Here is a 22167-nt window from a genome sequence, read left to right as displayed (position 1 = left end):
GTCTCCGTCTGAGAGTCCAGACTCCCCCCACAAGAGCGTGGGTCCCCAGGGGCTCGCCTGGAACTGGGGTTCACTGCAGTCAGAACTGGGGCTCAGTGCCGTCAGGAGCCTCTGACTCCCTTCCACTAGGGAAAGCCTGTGGCAACCTCCGCAGCCTTTGTGCGCACTGGCACGCGCGCGCGTTTTCAGTCCTCCGCCTTCCCCAGCTCCCGAGTCTCCGCCCGAGAGTCCAGACTCCCCCCACAAGAGTGTGGGTCCCCAGGGGCTCGCCTGGAACTGGGGTTCACTGCTGTCAGAACTGGGGCTCAGTGCAGTCAGGATCCTCTGACTCCCTTCCACTAGGGAAAGCCTGTGGCAACCTCCGCAGCCTTTGTGCGCACTGGCCCGTGTGCGCGTTCAGACTTCTGCCGTTCCCAGCTCGAGTCTCCGCCCGAGAGTCCAGACTCCCCCCGTAAGAGCGTGGGTCCCCAGGGGTTCGCCCGGAACTGGGGTTCAGTGCACTCAGAACTGGGGTTCAGTGCGGTCGGAGGCTTCCTTCCCCCTTCCGCCAGAGAAAGTCAGCCAGGCTCTTAGCCGCCCTTCCTCTCTGCGCGCACAAAGCCCCTTTGCCGTACCTCCAATTCTCTGTGAGCTTTTCTCTTTCCTTCTAGTTGTAGAATTTTCACTCAGCCAGCTTTCCTGTGGTTCTGGATGGTGTCCGTTCTGTCTTTTAGTTGTAGTTTTGAAATTTTTGTGCCTGTATTTCAAATCTTTGACTTGATTCTTGCGATCCTCTAGTCTACTGTTGGATCTCTGTATATTATTTTTTTATTTTATTTTATTTTTTAAATTTAATAAATCTTTATTGTTCAGATAATTACAATTGTTCCTCTTTATTCCCCCATAGCTCCCCTCCACCCGGTTCCCACCCCACCCTCTGCTCTTACCTCCCCACCACTGTCCTCATCCATAGGTGTATGATTTTTGTCCAGACTCTTCCTGCACCCCCACACCCATTTCCCCCCCGAGAATTGTCAGTCCACTCCCTTTCTATGCCCCTGATTCTATTATATTCACCAGTTTATTATGTTCATCAGATTTTTTTATTCACTTGATTTTTAGATTCACTTGTTGATAGATATGTATTTGTTGTTCATAATTTTTATCTTTACCTTTTTCTTCTTCTTCCTCTTCTTAAAGAATACCTTTGAGCATTTCATATAATACTGGTTTGGTGGTAATGAACTCCTTTAGCTTTTTCTTATCCGTGAAGCTCTTTATCTGCCCTTCAATTCTGAATGATAGCTTTGCTGGGTAGAGTAATCTTGGTTGTAGGTTCTTGCTATTCATCACTTTGAATATTTCTTGCCACTCCCGTCTGGCCTGCATAGTTTCTGTGGAGAAATCAGCTCACAGTCCTATGGGTGCTCCCTTGTAGGTAATTAACTGTTTTTCTCTTGCTGCTTTTAATATTCTCTCTTTGTCTTTTGCTCTTGGCATTTTAATTATGATGTGTCTTGGTGTGGTCCTGTTTGGATTCCTTTTGTTTGGGGTTCTGTGCGCTTCCTGGACTTGTAAGTCTATTTCTTTCACCAGGTGGGGGAAGCTTTCGGTCATTATTTCTTCAAATAGGCTTTCAGTATCTTGCTCTCTCTCTTCTTCTGGCACCCCCAAAATTCAGATGTTAGTACACTTGAGGTTGTCCCAGAGGCTCCTTACACTATCTTCAAATTTTTGGATTCTTTTTTCTTTTCTGGTTGAGTGTTTTTTGCTTCTTTGTATTTCAAATCTTTGACTTGATTCTTGCGTCCTCTAGTCTGCTGTTAGATCTCTGTATAATATTTTTTATTCCAGTCAGTGTATGCTTAATTTCTAGTTGGTGCTTTTTCATATCCTCGAGGGTCTCGCTAAATTTATCGGCTTTTTCTAGGAAATTCTTGAAAAACCTTATAACCATGGTTTTGAACTCTATATCCAGTCTTTTGTTTTCCTCCATTTCTTTCATTTGTGACCTATTTCTTTGTCTCCGCATTTTGGCTGCTTTTTTGAGTTGATAGAGTGGCTTTGTGTGCTAGGTGTCCTATAGGGCCCAGTGGCTCAGCCTCCCGAGTTATCTGAGGTGGACACTCTTGATGCACCCCTTTGTGAGCTGTGTGCACACTCTTGTTGTAGTTAAGCCTTGATTGTTGTGGTATCACTGGGAGGAATTGACCTCCAGGCCAATTGGCTGTGAGGATCAGCTGTGTCTATGAAGGGAGAACTTCTGTGCTGGTGACACCCTTATGGGACAAGACTTGCAAAAGCCTCTGTGCTCAGCTTGGATGGGGTGGAGTCTCAGGGCAGAGCAGACATTGGTTTCCCGTCAGTCCTGCCCTATGAGGCCCCTGTGTCTCAGTGTCCCGTGGTAATCGCTGCAAGCACCTCTGAGAGAAAGCCTCCCTCGAGTTCCACCCACTGCCAGACAGTCCAGTTTCTCCCCGAATGAGTCTGGTTCCCCAGAGTCTCGCCCGGAACTGGAGTTTAGAGCCGTCAGGAGTTTGTGTCTCCCTTCGGATTGAAAAAGCCAGCCATGTACTCAGTTGCCAGCCCTTTCCTCGCGCGCACCTCCGTACCTCTGCACTTTACTTCCACAGCTCCTCTGAGTCTCAGTGTGCTTTTCTCTTCCCTTCTAGTTGTAGAATTTCCACTCAGTCAGCCTTCCTGTGGTTCTGGATGATGTCCATTTTGTCTTTTAGTTGTAGTTTTGAAGTGGTTGTGCAAGGCAGCAAGTTCAGGTGTTTACCTATGCCGCCATCTTGGTTTCTCCTCAGTATTTCACATTTTTAGAGTGTGATATCTGCTCCTATTTGCATGAAATAAATTTATGTATTTTTGGCTCCAATGATGTTACTGCAAGACGAAGAGCCGTATGTATTTCAAGCCAAGACCGGTACCAAGTTTTAATTGCTGTGACAGATGAAAATGTTTTTTCGCATAAATATGTTGTTCAAAATTGAATCAAAATTTTCATTGCTTTTTCACTCAGCAATGGGTATTCACTTTTAATGGAGATCCAAAAATGGGGTCTTGATAAGGATGACTGGAATTTAACTGTGAGAGACTGTTGTCGGATGATAGATCGATGAGGCTTTCTTTTTCATTCGTGCTTAAATTGCTATCTTCAATGTTTGCTGCAAATGGATCTACTATCCACATATTGCCATGTCTGGGATTTTCTTTCCTGTGTAAATGATTCTGTGAGTGATTGTAGGTGCTGTTGAACAACGGTTACCACCTGCCGGTTGACATTCTTCTCTCTCATATATTCATCAAAGTTTGAAAACATTTGCAGGTCATCTTCAGCCAATAGCATTGCCACAGTAATATTTCTTTTTGAAAAGCATCCATTTTACCTCGTAGTGTGAACATGTCCTTAAGTTGTCCTTGCAAGGATATGTTTAGTTCATTTAATAGTGAAAAAATATCTGCCAGGTATGCAAGCTTGGCTACCCACTCATCGTTGGAGAGAGTTCTTGTAATTTCGGATTATTTTGCTGCTGGAAAAATATTTTGACTTCTTCGTGCAGGGTGAACAGTTAGGTTAGTATCTTGCCCCTCGACAGCCATCTCACCTCAGCATGAAGAAGAAGGTGAGTATACTGGGAACCAATTTCTTCACAAAGTGCCTCAAATATGCGAGAATTGAGCGCTTTGTGTTGAATTTCATTTATCATTTTAATAACATCTGATAATACTTCGTGTAGCTCTGGGGACATTTTTTTTCGCCATAAGTTGCTCACGATGTATAATGCACTGTGTAGACAAAATGTCTGGGTGAACATTTTTGACCTTTGCAACAATTCCGGAAAGATGTCAGTCATGTTTTTGGCACTGTCTGTACATATCCCAATACATTTTTTCCATTCAATTCCGTGTTCCAGGAAATAACTATTAAGTGCTTCAAAAATCTCAGAACTCGTTGATTTACCTGGCAAACTGAGCAAACAAAGTAGTTCCTCCTGTAACTTTCCTTCACACTCAACCCTCACAAAACAAAAGAGAAGTAACTTGTTACTTATGTCCGTTGATTCATCAAGTTGAATTGAATAAAATGGTGAATTTTTCACCATTTTTATAACTTGATTTTCAATATTTTCAGCCATGACTTCAATTCTGCATTTGACAGTTTTAGCGGGCATAGGAATTGCTTGCAGTTTCTGGACAGCCTGCTTTCACAAAACCTCTTCACAGGTTTGTAACATGGAAGTCTTAAATTAATTTTTCTCCAGTCGTATATGGCTTTTTATTTTTTGCGATCTGAAGGGCTATCAGATGAGAAGCCTTTATAAGGATTTATCTCCAACAGTCATTTTTGTTAGAGCAATTACTTGCTTTTGCATATTTTCATGCATTCTTTGAAATTATTCAAGTGGTTTTTTAGCTAAATCCGGGTGTTTTGATTGCAGGTGTCTTTCAAGTTTTGAAGGTTTATGTGGCATCATTGGATAAACTCTCAGAACACACAACACAAAGTGGCCGTGGATTCAGCTCACTACCAGGTTTTTGAACAAATCCAAATTTCAAGTAGTTCGAATCATATGTTCTTGATACTTTGAGTTTTTTCTTCTCTCCGCCTCCAGTTCAAATGTTCTTCCTGATGGTGCCTGATGAGAACTGTGGAGACTCTTATTCATTGATCAGCTCACAGTTAAGTGAAGTACACATATTACTATTGTTACTATTATCATTAGTTACATTATCTTTTGTGTTACTAAAGAAATGCAAAATATTCCTTTGCTTTTTTTCACTCATTATGGGTTTATTTTATTCGAATCTAAAACCAAACAAGAAACGATAGTTATTTTTTTTTAATATATTTTATTGATTTTTTTACAGAGAGGAAGGGAGAGGGATAGAGAGTTAGAAACATCGATCAGCTGCCTCCTGCACACCCCCTACTGGGGATGTGCCTGCAACCAAGGTACATGCCCTTGACTGGAATCGAACCTGGCACCTTTCAGTCTGCAGGCTGACGCTCTATCCACTGAGCAAAACTGGTTAGGGCAAGAAATGATAGTTATTAAAGTCAAACTATTTGATGCCATCTACACTAATAAAAGAGAAAGATGCAAAATGACCTTACCTTTGTGATGCCCACCAGCCAATCAGGAGTGAGTATGCAAATTAACCCAACAAAGATGGAAGGTTAATTTGCATACACAGGTGTCGAGCGGCTGGGGGTGGGACGCAGGTGCTCTGCACTGCCCCAGCCGATCTGGGCCTCTGGGCAGTGTGGGAAGGCTGAAAGGCAGCTCTGGGCTGGAGCAAAGGTGGTGCTGGCAGCCAGGGGAAGGAAGGCCCATTCTTGCACAAATCTTTGTGCATCGGGCCACTAGTTAAATATAACAGTTAAAGAAAATAGTTACATACAATACACAAATAAAATAAAACAACTGGATGAGAATCAGTAATCACAGAGCAGGTGACTGCTGTCATGGTTGAAACAATACTGAAGCCGCTTGCACCTCTCCTGTTTCCCCCTCTCTAGTTACTAGAAAGGGGAATTCACAAAATGTACTAGAGGCAAAATTGTCATTCAGTCAGAATATAAGAATTTCTTGGAATATTTTGTTTTATTATTATTTATTAGGATTAATAAAACATAAAAAATGCAAATAATGTCCAAATTTTTCTCATGTATCACCAGTGGTCTGCGGACCACCAGTTGGTGACTGCTGCTCTAACTAACTGAGCTACCTGGCCAGGATTCATCCCATCCCCACCTAATTATCACAATTTTTCTATAAACTCAGAATAGGGAAAACTTTCCTGACCATGTCTCAAAAACCAGAATATGGGGAAAATAACATAAAATCTGATTACATTAAAAACCAAGCCACTTCTGCATGACTAAAAACACTATAAGCAAAGAAAAAATACCAATGATAAAATGGGAAAGATATTTGCAATTTATTTCCCAAGTGTTATTAATAAAGAGCTTTTAAAGACACAAAATGTCCAATAATCCAAACAAAAATGGCTTAAACATGAAAAGATGATGCTCAACTTCACCCATATAAGACAAACTAAAATTTTAAATAAAATAACACTTAAAATACCTATCACATTGATAATAACACAGAATTTTGCTAACACATTTCCTTGGCAAGGTTGTAGATAATAAGCAGGAACTCTCGAATAGTGTTTGTGGAAATATTAAATGGTTTAACCTTTATGGTCAAAAAGGGAAAAAGAAACCTGCAAAGGCTGTTAACTGCAGCACCACATCTAGTAGAAAAAGACTAGAAACTACCCAATACCCATCACTAAGGATCCAGGTGATAAACTTTGGTGGATCCACTTAATGAAATATTTATTATACTTTAAACCAAGGAAGCCAAGAACCAATTTGAAGAGCTCCCACTGGCCAAAAATTGGATACCTTGAGCCAAGAGAATAAAACCTATCATGGTAAAAACACAGACTGTGTGTTGAAATTCATGAATTCATAATGGTAACAGAAAAACTGTCTTTAGCACATGCTAGGGATTGAGTTCATTACGCTGGATATTGATAAACATACTAATATATAAAAACCCAGGATCTGTAACGTCCAAAAGGACCGAAGGCTCGACCAACCGGAAGTCAGTCCTGCAGTCAGTCCTGCGAATCAGGCCCGGAGAGAGGCCTGGAGAGAGAAGCAGGGTCTGATCTGTAGCCTCCGTGGCAGCTGTTGGTCAGAGCTTGCCTCTCTCTTTCTCTCCGGGCCTGGCCAGCATCCATGCCTCTCCTTCTCTCCGGGCCTCCAAGGGGGCTGCTGATCAGCCCCACCTCTCTGATCAAGCCTGGAGATTGGCTGGGAAATGCTGACTGGCATAGAAACCGACCAATCAAAATCAAATCTGGGCGACTGTGAGGAGCCAATGGCTGCCTAGGAGGCGGAGCTTTTGATGCTGACTGGCACAGAAACCAACCAATCAGAACCTAATCTGGGTGAACTGTGAAGGCAGAACCTAAGATGGGGGCTGAGGAGGGGTTTTAAGGGCAACAGCTGTTTGGTGTAAGGTGTAAGAAAGCGGTTCAATTTTCTAATGACCAGTTTGGCAGCATAGTGCATATGGCTGGCTATCAGTCCAGATATAAGGATTATGTATTTTTGTCTGCCAAGAGCATCTCCTCCTGCTGAAAAAGGCTTCCCCCCGCTTCCCCAATTTAAGCAATCCTATCCTATATAATCTATTTATACTACTAAAAGGGTAATATGCTAATTAAACCAGGTTGACCGGCCATCTTCCAGACCTCCGACTTCCTTCCGGACAAAGCCATGGTGGTGGGGGTTGAGGCAGAGGCAGTCAGTGGTGATCAGGCCGGCAGGGGAGGGGAGTTGGGGGCAACCAGGCTGGCAGGAGAGGGCAGTTGGGGGCGAGATCAGGCCAGCAGGGGAGGGAAGTTAGGGGTGATCAGGCAGGGAGAGGAAGTTGGGGGCGAGATCAGGCCAGCAAGGGAGAGCAGTTGGGGGTGAGATCACGCAGGCAGGCAGAGAGGTTGGGGCGATCAGGCAGGCAGGCACAGGCGTTAGGGCAATAAGGCAGACAGGCAGAGGCAATTAGGGGCGAGCAGGCAAGCAGGCAGGTGAGAGGTTAGGAGCCAGCAGTCCCAGATTGCGAGAGGGATGTCTGACTGCCGGTTTAGGCCCTGTGGGATCGGGCCTAAACCGGCAGTTGGACATCCTCCAAGGCAGGGGTGGGCAAACTTTTTGACTCGAGGGCCACAATGGGTTCTTAAACTGGACCGGAGGGCCGGAACAAAAGCATGGATGGAGTGTTTGTGTGAACTAATATAAATTCAAAGTAAAGGAGCGGAGGGGAGAGCAAGAGAACCCTCCGCTCTTTTGGCTCCGTGGGCTAGATAGAACAGCCGAACGGGCCGGATCAGGCCCGCGGGCCGTAGTTTGCCCACGGCTGCTCCAAGGGGTCCCCGATTGGAGAGGGTGAAGGCTGGGCTGAGGGACCCTCCCGCGCCGTACACGAATTGCGTGCACTGGGCCACTAGTAAGGAATAAAAAATGTAACCAACCACCTAGCCCAGTTGGTTAAAGCTGTCATCTCAATACTCCAAGGTTGCAGTCTGAAACCTGGTCAGGGCATATACAAGAGTCAACCACCCTAGCTGGGGGTTCAGTCAGCCTGTAGACTGAAGGGTCCCAGGTTCGATTCTGGTTTACAGGCTCAATCCCCGGGCCTGAGGAGGCAGCCAATCAATTATGAGCTGAGGCAGTTAAGGCTTGTTTACCATCACCATGGAAACCCCTGGCTGCGCGCCCTGGGCGGGGCTTCCCGGAGGCCCAGAGCTCGACAGGCCCACGTCCACAACTAGCGCCCCTTGTGCGCATGCAGCGCAACAGGAGCCGATGCTCTCGGCCCCGCGCCCCCACACCCGGGAGCTGCAGCCCCAGAACCCGCGCCCTCACCTTGCTTCTGCCTGCCGGCGCGACCCCTTGGTTGCCCTATGGAACCCCACCTTTTCCAGGAGGACGCAACGCAGTCGTACTTCCACGACGGAACCGGAAGAACGCAGAAAGCCGCGGAGCGTGGTCTCCACGGCGGGCATGCGGGAACCGGGACCACCAAGTGGCCATTGTGTCGCACCCGAAGCGGAGCCGGGGATTGGTCAGCCGGACGGGGGCAGGGCCTGAGGAGGGGGCGGAGCGAGGGGTGGGCCGCGGGACAGCGGGAGTTGCGGGGCAAGCGTACCCCAGCGCTGAGTCCCTGAAAATACTGACAGGGAGAGCCCCCCAGTGAGCCCAAAGGACGCCTGGGTTGAAGACCAGCGTGAGAGAAGAGAGAGAGCCGTTTCCTGCCGAGGAGGAAACTGAAAACACCGGATGAAGGCTGCTCTGGTGGCAGAATTTAGGGGGAATTAATAGGTTGCTTACGAGATTAGCTCTTGGGCTAAACACCCCAAAGCCTCCGAAGGTGACTCGGAAGCCTCAGGGGGAATGCGGGCCTTTCAGGTACAGAGCACCTGAGCCCACAGGCTGGCTGGCAGGACGACCCGCCTGAGGCAGTGCAACAGATGGCTCGCGATATGTTCTAGAATTAATGATTATTACCATTTCCTGGACACTTCATAAAGAGGATAAAATCAAGGCACTCATCATAAGTTAAGCAGAAGATTATTTTAAAATCACCAGTAAAATTAAGGGAGTGTTTGGAGTAGTGTCAGATTATGACTGGCCAAGGAGAATAGAGGATTAGAGGAGCACAGATTGTCAAAAGAAGTATCCGAGAAAGAAAACATTGGAAGAATAAGGGCAGGAGTCCTCAGAGGAAGGTGACAATGAGAGGCAAAATGATAGAAAACAGGCCCTTTGAAGCAGCACCAATGCTTACTCAAGAAGTAAGTCACCACCTGGTTTGCAGTTCTTTCAGGGACTTAGTTCTTTCAAACAGCATTTTGTGTTAAATAGTGAAAGGGGTTGTGGTGTTCCCCCTCCGACCCCCCCCCCCCCCAGCTTAATGGTTACTTGCTTGGATTGGTTTCCTTACAAGCCTTAGCAAAGGACTCCAGGCGGAGACAGCGCCGTATTTAGTATCTGCTCTTACTTTGACCACACTTCCTGGGCAGACCAAGCCTGCAACAAGTCCTGACTTGGATGATAGTGAGCTGGGGGGCTAGTTCTCTCCATTGTGAATTGTCAGCTTTAGCCTGATCATAAGTTTTTCTGCCCAAAAGTATGTAAATCCCTTCACTTACTGGGGCCTCAGAAGAGTCAGAAAATAATTTGGATTAAGATGTGCTGTTATATGTCAATTATAAAACTGGAAGGAAAAAAAGATACTTGGGTACAATGCAGCTTGCAGCTTCTCCGTGCCTCTCTCTTTTAGTAAGTTCCATTTAAAAACTTATTGAATATTTGCACGGCCAGTGTTGCTCTGTGGTTGAGTATGACTCCTGAACCAGGAGGTCACAGTTCAATTCCTGGTTAGGGCACATGCTGGGGATTGGGCTTGATCCCCAGTAGGGGGCATGCAGGAGGCAGCTGATCAATGATTTTTCTCTTATCATTGATGTTTCTATCTTTCTATCTCTAAAATCAATAAAAATATATATTATTTATTCATTAATATGTTTATTCACTATTTATTCATACTCAGTAAATTCTACAGCCTGTTTATGATATTACTGACACTATGCTATATGCATATAGAAGAATAAAGCTACTGCCCCTCTGGGAATGATGCTTCTCTGATGGAGGGAGAATCACTTCCACAAATTCTTCTAAGCAAATGTGATGTGATTATCCTATACTAGAGGCCCCGTGCACGAAATTCATGCATGGGGTAGGGGGGTTTCCCTCAGCCCAGCCTGCACCCTCTCCAATCTGGGACATCCCTCTCACAATCCAGGACTGCTGGCTCCCAACTGCTCGCCTGCCTGCCTTCCTGATTGCCCCTAACTGCTTCTGCCTGCCAGACTGATCACCCCCTAACCACTCCCCTGCCAGCCTGATTGATGCCTAACTGCTCCCCTGCCAGCCTGTTTGTCCCTAATTGCCCTCCCCTGCAGGCCTGGTCACCCCTAACTGCCCTCCCCTGCAGGCTTGATCGCCCCCAACTGCCCTCCCTTGCAGGCCTGGTCCCTCCCAACTGCCCTCCCCTGCAGGCCTGGTCACCCCAAACTGCCCTCCCTTGCTGGCATCTTGTGGTGGCCATCTTGTGTCCACATGGGGGCAGGATCTTTGACCACATGGGGGCAGCCATCTTGTGTATTGGAGTGATGGTCAATCTGCATATTACTCTTTTATTAGATAGGATAAAGGCCTGGTGCATGGGTGGGGGCCAGCTGGTTTGCCCTGAAGGGTGTCCCGGATAAGGATGGGGGTTCCCTTGGGGCATGGGGCGGCCTGGGCGAGGGACCTGTGGTGGTTTGCAGGCTGGCCACGCCCCTTGGTGACCCAAGCAGAGGCCCTGGTATCTGGGGTTTATTTATCTTCTACAATTGAAACTTTGTAGCCTGGAGCGGAGCCAAGCCTTCTGCTTGCTCCGTGGTGGCAGCCATTTTTTTTGGATTTATGTATCTTCTATAATTGAAACTTTGTAGCCTTAAGCAGAGGCCTGGGCCGGCCAGGGTGTGGGGGAAGCTTGGCTTCCTCCATCGCCACAGGCAACCCTAGCCTCCTGCTCTTTCCAGCTCTGTGGCTGCCGCCATTTCTGTTTGGATTTATGTATCTTCTATCATTGAAACTTTGTAGCCTTGAGGGGAGGCCTAGGCTGGTAAGAGCAGGCGGAAAGCTTGGCTTCCTCTATTGCCAGGGAAACCCAAGCCTCCCTCCTGCTCTCTGTGGCGGTAGCCATCTTGGTTGGGGGTTAATATGCAAATTAACCACCACTCCGCTACACCCACAAGCCACACCCCAAAGCCACACCCACCGGCCAATCAGGAGCGAATATGCAAATAAACCCAACCAAGATGGCTACCGCCACAGAGAGCAGGAGGGAGGCTTGGGTTTCCCCGGCGATGGAGGAAGCCAAGCTTTCCACCTGCCCTTGCCGGCCTAGGCCTCCACTCAAGGCTACAAAGTTTCAATTATAGAAGATACATAAATCCCAAAAGAAATGGCTGTTGCCATGGAGCAAGCAGAAGGCTTGGCTCCGCTCCAGGCTACAAAGTTTCAATTGTAGAAGATAAATAAACCCCAGATACCAGGGCCTCTGCTTGGGTCACCAGGGGGCGTGGCCAGCCTGCAAACCACCACAGGCCCCTCGCCCAGGCCGCCCCATGCCCCAAGGGAACTCCCACCCTGATCCGGGACACCCTTCAGGGCAAACCAGCTGGCCCCCACCCGTGCACCAGGCCTCTATCCTATCTAATAAAAGAGTAATATGCAGATTGACCATCACTCCAACACACAAGATGACTGCCCCCATGTGGTCAAAGATTCTGCCCCCATGTGGACACAAGATGGCCACCACAGGATGGCCAGCAAGGGAGGGAGGGACCAGGTCTGCAAGGGAGGGCAGTTGTGGGCAATCAGGCCAGCAGGGGAGGGCAGTTGGGAGGGACCAGGCCTGCAAGGGAGGGCAGTTGGGGGCGATCAAGCCTTCAGGGGAGGGCAGTTAGGGGTGACCAAGCCGGCAGAGGAGGGAAGTTGGGGGCGACCAGGCCTGCAGGGAAAGGCAGTTGGGGGGGACCAGGCCTGCAGGGGAGGGCAGTTAGGGGTGACCAGGCCTGCAGGGGAGGGCAGTTGGGGGTGACCAGCCCTGCAGGGGAGGGCAGTTAGGGGCAAACAGGCTGGCAGGGGAGGGCAGTTGGGGGTGACCAGCCCTGCAGGGGAGGGCAGTTAGGGGCAAACAGGCTGGCAGGGGAGCAGTTAGGCATCAATCAGGCTGGCAGGGGAGTGGTTAGGGAGTGATTAGGCTGGCAGGCAGAAGCGGTTAGGGACAATCAGGAAGGCAGGCAGGCGAGCAGTTGGGAGCCAGTAGTCCTGGATTGTGAGAGGGATGTCTGACCGCCCGTTTAGGCCCGATCCTGGTGGGATCGGGCCTAAACGGGCGGTCAGACATCCCTCGAGGGGTCCCCGATTGGAGAGGGTGCGGACTGGGCTGAGGGACACTCCCCCCCCCCCCCCGTGCATGAATTTTGTGCACCGGGCCTCTGGTACACACACACACACACACACACACACACACACACACACACACACACACACACAGAGTGACCAGATTATTATGCATTCAGAGATCATAATAATCTGGCCACTCAGTGTATATTTTCTAGGATTTTTAAAAATACATAATTTTATTGATTTCAGAAAGGAAATGTGAGGGAGAGAAAGATAGAAACATCAATGATTGAGAGAGAATCATTGATTGGCTGCCTCCTGCATGCTCCACTTTGGGAATCAAGCCCACAACCAGGGCCTATGCACTGATTGGGAATCGAACTGTAACCTCCTGGTTCATAGGTTGAAACTCAGCCACTGAACTATGCCGATCTGACTCTTCTAGGATTTTTATGATTCACAACTTACATTTAAGTCTTTTATACATTTTGAGTTTATTATCGTGTAGGGTGTAAGTTGATGGTCTAGTTGCATTTTTTAGATGTACCTGTTCAATTTTCCTAACAGCATTTATTGAAGAGACTATCTTTTTAAAAAAATTAAAAAAATTTTTTAATTTATTTCAGAGAGGAAGGGAGAAGGAGAGAGAGATAGAAACATCAATGATGAGAGAGTATCTCTATAAAGGCTTTACAAAACTTTGTTAAAGCTGCTTTCAAATCTCATGTTGGATCAAAGTGATTTAGTGTGAAATAATCCATTTGGGATTAAATTTCACAATGTGACAAGTAGAGTTAAAGAAAGTCTTCTGTGCCTCCCTTCAGAGGAGAGTTAAACTTACAGAGTTAAAATGGATGGCTAACATGTCAGAAGGCTGCACTTCCTTCTGTATACAAGAAACACTCTAAAGCAGTGATTCTCAACCTTTCTAATGCCTCAACCCTTTAATACAGGTCCTCATGTTGTGGTGACCCCCAACCATAAAATTATTTTCGTTGCTACTTCATAACTGTAATTTTGCTACTGTTATGAATCGTAATGTAAATATCTGTGTTTTCTGATGGCCCTTTAAGAGGAACACCTGGGACTCTAGCTGTCTTTTGCCTCACTCAGCCACAATCCCTGCTGGTTTTTACAGCCAGAATTATGGGGACTTCTTTTCCTGGCACTGGAACCCTGGACTTGGGGACCTGGTGTGGGGCTGGGACCTCCTCACTCCTCAGAGGGAACCTCTGCAGCTGAGATATCCCTTTTGATTTTTAACCACCACATGTGGGTGTGAGACCAGCCCATTCCTTACCTCTGCCCCTTCTACCAGTCTCAATGTGGCTTTTTTTTGTATCCTTAGTTGTAGAACTTCTGTTCAGCTAGAATTCAGGTGATTCTAAATGATGGTTGCTCTGCAAGTTAGTTGTAATTTTGATGCGGTTGTTGGAGGATGCGGAGTACCATATTTACCTATGCTGCCATCTTGACCTGAAGCTCCAAGACAGTATTTTTTTAAGGGTAGGATTAATAAAAAGGTGTTTGTGATTTGTATTAAAGATCCAACTGAGAGGGAATGTGATGCTGTAGGAGTGAGAAGGGATCCTTTCTTAAGCGAGGTAATGGGCTTACCCGTCTGTTGGAGGGGCAGAGTAGTACCATAGCATCGCTGTAGACAGGTGGAGAGGTGGCAGTGCTAGATCCAGGGGTGTAGGGGTCACACTGCAGCTGGGACTTTTCAGACAGCAGCACTAGTGGGCATAGTATAGCAGGATGTGGAGCAGCTCCACTGTCCACACTCCCTCTTCTACCTCCAGAGCATGAGAAACCATAGCAATGTTGGGTTTTTTTAAAAAAATATTTTATTGATTTTAGAGAAGAAAGAAGAGGGAGAGAGAGATAGAAACATCAATGATGAGAGAGAATCATTGATTGGCTGCCTCCTGCACGCCCCCAACCCAGGCATGTGCCCTTGGCTGGAATCAAACCTGGGACCCTTCAGTTGGCAAGCTGACGCTCTATCCATTGAGCCAAACCAGCTAGGGCCATAGCAATGTTTATATGGCTCACAAAGCTGCAATTTGAGCAGCTCTGGTGGGGCCTTTTCATTTCTGTCCACTCTGCAGAAGCTGGGGTAGATGGGAAACCAAGGTGGGAATCACCTGATGGTCTGGTTCCTCCTCTCCTCACTTCCATGTCTGGCAAGTGTTGCCTGGGAGATGCAAACAGCTGGTGGTCTGGACACGGGGAATCCTCAGGCATTTCTATCTCAGTGGCCTCTAAATGAGTCCCAGCATAGGAGCCCCAGGAAAGTCAGTCTTCCGTCAGCTCAGACTTTCAAGGCTCATGTCCCAAGAGAGGTCCAGGACAAAGCTGTGCTGCAGAAGTGCAATTACTGATGTCTGCCCAGGCTCAAGGGCAGGAGACGTGGGCCCCACCTCTGGATGGAGGCAAGTCCATGTAACACTGTAAAAAGAGCGTGTGTGGCCACCTTTGGGAAATACTGCTGCAAGAGTTTTTAAATTATTGTGTAACCTAAATCATAATCCATTTAAAAACATGCAGCTCATCCTGTTGACAAGTTCTTCCTGTATCTTTCCAAAATGCCTCTTTCTCTAATGCCATTCCCCTGCCTATCTTTTTTTAAAAAAAATCCTCATCCAAGGATATTTTTCCCATTGATTTTTTAGGCAGAGTGGAAGCGAGGGAGAAGGGGGAGATAGACAGACAAAGAGAGAGAGAAACATCGATGTGAGAGACAAATGAATTGGTTGCCTCCTGCTTGCACTCTGACTGAGGCTGGGGATTGAACCTGCAACCGAGGTATGTTCTAGATGCAGTGGTAACAAGCCCTGCCCTCATGGAACGCACAGTCCAGGTGGCTGTGCCTGCCTCATGGGCAGTGGAGAGAATTCAACAAAACAATGCGTGGAACATAGGCACTCAGGCAGCCTGGCCAGGGGACTGCTTGGAAATGCAGGTAGTTCTTTCACCATCATCATCATCATCAAAGCTGGGAAGTTGCACTTCAAATCATGAGTTTGACTCTTTTAGGACCAAAAAAAAAAAAAAAAAAAAAAAAGGGAGAAAAACTGGTGGTAAAAAAAGTAAGAGCATTTCAAGCACACCTTCACTATATATATTCACTGTAGATATTCACCAGCATTTTTTATAATCACTTAAGAACAGTTAGGCCCTAGCTCAGTGGACAGAGCATGGGCCTGCGGACTGAAAGGTCCCAGGTTCGAATCCAGTTTGCAGGCTCAGTCTCCAGTAGGGGGTGTGCAGGAGGCAGACGATCAATGATTCCCTCTCATCATTGATGTTTTTTTTTCTCTCTCTCCCTCCCCTTCCTCTCTGAAATCAATAAAAATATATTATAAAATAAAAAACAGTCCGCCCTGCTGGTGTGGCTCAGTTGATTGGGCATTGTCCCGTTCATGGAAAGGTTGCTGGTTCAGGGCACATGCCTGGGTTATGGGCTCAATCCCTGGTAGGAAGCATGCAGGAGGCAGCGGATCAATGTTTGGCTCTCACATTGATGTTTTTCTCCCTCTCCCTTCCCCTCTCTCTAAAAACCAGTTAAAACTCATCAAAAGAAAAAGGACAGTTAAGTCAACTGTGAAATTATCAAGGAGCAAAAAGCTGTATTCCTTCCACTCAGATCTCTGTGGCAGGGCTTCAAGTTTATCATGCCAAATATGTTTCATGATCACCGTGTGTGCTGAGGAGCGTGTCCTTTCTTGGAGATAACATTCTCATTAATGCCAGACAAACACTGCAGGCTGCTGCAGTAGTCCCAGCCCAGTCACATCTGACCTATGGTAGTCGCCCTGCTGTGGAGAAACCTGGGCTGGGTCAAGGACAGAGGTAGTTCCATGTGGCTCTGCCCCACATCCAGCCCACCCCACCTACACCGACTAACGCACCTGTGCTCAGCCTCCTGGTCCACACCATCCCACCTCCACCATGTCCACGGACCTGCACTAAGCCTGTCACCTGCTAACACTGGGATAACTGGCGTGGCCCCCACTGGCACACCTGAAATGGGATATGTGACACCCCCTCCAAAATAAGGGGTTCACAAAATTTTATTATCACTGAAAGACGTGGAAGGTAAGTAATGGTACTGTTTTCACATTGAAACATAGACAAGAATGCGACACAACTTGGTTCCTCTAGGTCTTCAACCCATAATCCCAATATCTCAGCATATATTGATGAAGCCCATCCCCTGCCAGGCCTGAGCCTGTTGGGTAAAATCCAAGCTCCAAGTCTGCCACACAGGGCCCTGCACCTGCCCACCCCTTCCCCCACCACATCACTCCCAGCACTTGTACTTCAGCCACTGTCCTCCACCCCCTGCTATTCCCAAACAGGCCCTGACCCTCCCTGCCTCTGAAACTTGGAGCATTGATCATCCTAATTCATTATACTAAGCCTAATGGGTTCTTCAACCTTAGAGGGGAGATAGTAAGGAACCCACATATACCACTGGCCCTCTATGTGCGTATATCAGTAAGTGTAGGCTCTTAGGTGTTGCTGTAATAAATGACCCCAAATCTCAGCAGTACATGACAGCAAAGAATCACTTTTCACTCACATCAAAAGTCCATTGTAGCCCTGACTGGTTTGGCTCAGTGAATAGAGCGTCTGCCTGCAGACTGAAGGGTCCCAGGTTCGATTCCAGTCAAGGGCATGTACCTTGGTTGCGGGCACATCCCCAGTAGGGGGTGTGCAGGAGGCAGCTGATCGATGTCTCTCTCTCATCGATGTTTCTAACTCTCTATCCCTCTCCCTTCCTCTCTGTAAAAAATCAATAAAATATATTTTTTAAAAAGTCCATTGTAAATGAGCCTCAGCTTTGCTCAGTTAGGGCCTCAGGATGAAGAAGCAGCTGGTATGTGGGACCTGCAGGTCTCCCAGATGAGGGACAAGAGCAATGGGAGAACAGCACAATGGCTCCTTATGTTATGCTTGGAAGAGGCACATGTCGCTTCCACTCAGATTTCTTTGACCAAAACAAGTTACACTGTTAAGCCTGCTGTCAATAGGCGGGAAGCATAATCCTAACGTGGGGGCTGTGGAAGGAACAGCAGACACTGAACAGATCGAACAACCCACTACTGGGCCACTTGCAAGGCTGGGCTCCTCTTTGGTTAACACCTTTAGGCTCTGCAAGGAACTCTGCGAAGAGGCCAGAGGTGGCTCTGTCTTACAGATGTAAATGGAGGCTCTGGGGTCAGGTGAGCAGCGACTCTGGGACATCTGCAGTTCTCGGTGATGAGCTCTTGGGCGCTGGCTTCTAACACGGGTTTGGAGCCAGAGTGACCTGGAGATTCCATAGGGATTCCCAGCTCTAACCAGGTTGGGCAGAGGGACATGCAATGACCCAGGGAGACAGCACACAGAGGCAAGTGGCATTCTCCTAGAGTCTAGTCCAGCCGTGGGCAAACTACGGCCTGCGGGCCAGATCCAGCTGTTCTATCTGGTTCTCTTGCTCTCCCCTCCACTCCTTTACTTTGAATTTATATTAGTTCACACAAACCCTCCATCCATGCTTTTGTTCCGGCCCTCCGGTCCAGTTTAAGAACCCATTGTGGCCCTCGAGTCAAAAAGTTTGCCCACCCCTGTCAGACTGGTCAGGAAGGGGCATGATGCCCTAGGAGGCGGCACGACTGCCCACAGGTGGGAATGGGGCTGTCCCAGGAGCATTTATAAAACTGGGTTGGAACAGCCTCCATTTCATTTACCTTACTTGAGGGGTGACAAGTGATAAGACAGTGCTGCCTTTTCCTGCCCTCCTCCTCAGATTCCCTATAGACTAATGACGTCACTAGACGTTTGGGTTTGATGGGGGAGAAGTAGTTTATTTAATCAGTTTTGAAACACACACTTTTATACCTCAACATTTCAGAAATGAGGGCACATCTCTCTATTGGCAGCCTTAACTTCCTGTTGGCCAGGTGGCAGCCCTGAACTCAACCTCACTTCCTGCACTGTCACTCCTGGTGGCTCAGTTGGGTGACCCCAGACCCTTAGTGTTTCTGTCAGCAAGCCATCGAGGGACCACTGGAGGAAGTAACGAGTCCTGGTGCTGTGACTCTAAAACATTCTGCTGACACCTTCTGGTAAGATCAGGAAAATTTCAGCATCAAACCTTGCAGAGTGGGGATCAGCAGCATGGAAGAGAATCCAGAAAAAAAAAAATAGCGGGCATTGTGCTAAAAAATGTCACATCAGTCATGCTCTTGCCAGCACAAAGGATGGCATCATGTGGAAAAACCTGGGCATCAATGTCTCAGAGTCACAAAGTGAATGCCAACACCTCTCTGTCAACACACACACACACACACGCACGCACGCACACACGCACGCACACACACACACACACACACCCTCTGCCCCAGGACAAGGTATCTCCCATTCCCATGACCAGCAGACTTGCATTCTCTCCTCCTCTTTCTGCCCTGGAAGGGCCTTCATGCTGATAATCCAGGAACCCATGTGAGCATCACCAAGACCCAGCAAGTGCTTCACATGTATGTCTGTCCTTTGCCTTAGATCAGTGGTCGGCAAACCGCAGCTCGCGAGCCACATGCGGCTCGCAAGCCGTGGTTTGCTGCTCTGTTGACTAATGAGTTTGCCGACCACTGGACTAGACTAAATGTTACCGTGTAGTTGGAAGCTGTGAGGATTAGGCAATTGTGGCATATTGTGTGCAAAGAGGTAAAGGGTAGTATATGACAGTGGTCAACAAACTCATTAGTCAACAGAGCGACAAACCGCGGCTCGCGAGCTGCGGTTTGCCGACCACTGCCTTAGACCAAATCAAGTCCTTTATAGCTAGAATCTGTTATTTTCTAAATGCACAAATAATACATGAGAATGTTCTGTTATTTAGAACAATGAAACTGCTCTCTCCTATGGCCACAAACTCCCTGCTGCCAAGCCCGAGGCCCTCCCCACAGGTGATGTGGTAATGGTTTAGCGTATGTAACCCTCCAGACAGTTTTTTTTTTAAGGATTAAAATGTATTTTAATAAATTGATGCTGCATTACTGCTTCATTTTCAGAAAAAAACTCCGAAGGTATCAGGAACAAATCAAACATGGTACACCAATAAAAGAAAAGCATAGCATAACTACTTATGATAGGCAATGCTAAGAGCTACTGTTGGACATTCATCATACAGCAACCCCGTTCCAAGGTTGTTATTAGGCCTATCAAGAAAAGCTGTGAACAGCAACATCAGACACAAAAGGGCCATTCCTGGGTTGTCCTTACCCAAGAAAAAGATGGAGGCAAGTTAACACAATATATTTTTTTTTAAAAGATACACTAAAAAATCTCTAAGAGAAAAATGTCTTCCTTAAGGTATGAAGGGATAATATATGGGGTATAACAGAACTGTATGTATGTATGTTATCTGTGACCTCTGCAGACATTTGCCTGAATTCCCACCTGGGAGTGAATAAAGTGATGGAGGACATTTGTGGTTTTTGTGGTACATATGGTAGTGTCTCCGGGGTCGGGAAATTTAAAAATGAAAATGCAAATAGAACAGGATAAACAGAATGGAATGATCAAGATTCATGGGGGCTCTAACTGGATCCACTTTGCCATTACTCCCCACCCCTGGCCTTCAATAATCGAGAGACTTCAGGAATGCACCACACAGACACGATTCAACAATATACCACACAGAAATGATTTGTTAAATATCACCCCTCCCTTGACCTCTGTCTCCAGCATACTCCCTAGAGTAGTACAGGCAGGGAACCTCCCTTGACCTCTGTCTCCAGCATACTCCCTAGAGTAGTACAGGCAGGGAACCTCCCTTGACCTCTGTCTCCAGCATACTCCCTAGAGTAGTACAGGCAGGGAAGAACTAACTATTGGGAGGAATCCCTAACACTTTTCCAGGGTAGAATTCTGGCTAGTCCAAAAAGGGTCCTTCTCTTAAGGGTTTTGGGAAACTAGACACTGCAATTTTATTAGTACTGGCGACGTTTGTTTTGAGCAAAATCAGCTCCAGGAGCTGCACGGTTGAATGCAGGAGGGGTTCCACCAATTGCCCCTATTCCTTCCATTGTAGCTGCTTGGCCAAAGGGTTCTGTATTTGGTGGGGTCAATCCCAAGGTTCCATCTGGCATCATAGTGGCAGGTCCTGGAGGAGCTGGGGTACCAGCAGGCACAGGAGCAGGGGGCATGGCACCTCTGTTGTTTATGCCCATAGCACCTCCCATAGCCATCTGGCCCATCCGTATCTCCTGCTCTCTCACATCAGGGAAGGTTCCCTTGAATCCTTCCTGCTGTCGCCACATCATTTCTTCCTGCTGTCACCTCATCTCTTCCTCACGGCGCCTGCGCTCTTCCTCCTGCCTGAGCTCCAGTTGCTTTCGTTTTTGCACTTCTTGGTTGTGCAGCTCTTCCATCCTCCGAAATTCTTCTTGACGCCTCATCAAATCCTGCCTCATTAGCATGACCTGGTGCTCATGGTGAGCAGCCTCCATCTCCATTTCCAGTTTCTCACGAGCTTCCTTGATGTTGCGGTCCACTTGGTCCTGCTGCTGTTTCTCCATCTCAGTGAGTGCCTTCCAGCGCATGGCATCCTCATACTCAAAGGAGCCAGGCTGTGCAAATCTAGGTGGCTGCTCCCTCTCCTTGTGAAATTGCTGGTTCTTTATAACCAGCTTCTCTGGAAGTCCTTCTTCATCATCTAACTGGTCCATGGGCTCCACAGTCACAGGTCGAGGAAATGTGGTTATCTGGAAGGAACCTTCACTGCATCTGTCCAGAGCTTTCCGAGCAGCTGGCTTCCCTGAGAATTCAACAATGCCTTTTCCTGAGGGCCTTTCTCGATCATCCACAATGACTATGGCCCTCTCCACCTGGCCGAACACAGAAAAAGCTTCCTCCAGCATTTCGTTGGACACATACTGAGGAAGGTTTCGGACTGGATGCATTATGGCAGGCAAAGCGCCCACGCAGCTGCTTTCCATGGAGTGGCATGTTGTCCAGCTCTACTTTAGCAATCCCCGCTAGGGTTCGTGTTTCCAAGAGGATAAAGCCAAAGCCCTTATCCTTATGAATGAAGACTTCGCCTGCCTTCCCATATTTCTCAAACAGTTTCCTCATTTCCTCCTCAGTGATGTCAGGAGGAAGATTGCCCACAAAGAGCTGGCTACATTGGGTGAAGGTCTTCTCTCCTGGTTTTCTAAAATTCTTCAGGTCAATAGTCAAGCCTTCATTTTGGCTGCTGGCTAGTCCATTTGCAGGTACTGCTGGCGGCGGTGGCTGCTGCTGTTGCTGCTAGTGGTGCTGCTGGTGGTGATGCTGATGATGCTTTCTTGGAGCATGGTTTTGCTTCTCCAAGTTAAAGGTTTTATTGCTCTGCATTTTTTGTACCCCTCTACCGACTGTTCGCTCCTCAAAGTAACGGCGACGCTACATGGCCTCTACCATCCCAAGAAAAAACTCCAGACAGTTTTTTGTTTAATTTGCTTTTGTGTGCTTTGGGTTTCATCTGTGAGTTAACACAAATGGTATTCTAAAAATAAACAATATTGTATATATTCATGCTTTTGCTACATGCTTTCTCTATTTAATAATATAATATAATATATTAATGCATATAGGATGACTTCATTTCTAAA

The 22167-nt window shown here is 47.3% G+C and overlaps 2 pseudogenes across 2 annotated transcripts in view; both read right to left on the bottom strand.

Moving 5' to 3' along the window:
- Positions 1-8568, bottom strand: part of LOC308233517 (glutamate dehydrogenase 1, mitochondrial-like) — a 53972-nt pseudogene extending 45404 nt beyond the window's left edge. Inside the window, exon 1 of the transcript in view lies at positions 8429-8568. The product of the transcript in view is annotated as a glutamate dehydrogenase 1, mitochondrial-like (transcript). The remainder of the gene's footprint in view (positions 1-8428) is intronic.
- An 11801-nt stretch (positions 8569-20369) lies between these two features.
- LOC308234099 (non-POU domain-containing octamer-binding protein-like) lies at positions 20370-21964 on the bottom strand (annotated as a pseudogene). Its single transcript has one exon. The product of its transcript is annotated as a non-POU domain-containing octamer-binding protein-like (transcript).
- Between the last annotated feature and the right edge of the window lie 203 nt (positions 21965-22167).

This window comes from Plecotus auritus, assembly GCF_963455305.1.
Source record: "Plecotus auritus genome assembly, chromosome: 9".
Taxonomy (NCBI): Eukaryota; Metazoa; Chordata; class Mammalia; order Chiroptera; family Vespertilionidae; genus Plecotus; species Plecotus auritus.
The sequence above is the reverse complement of the archived record's forward strand: the minus strand, read 5'-3'. Positions and strand labels throughout refer to the sequence as shown.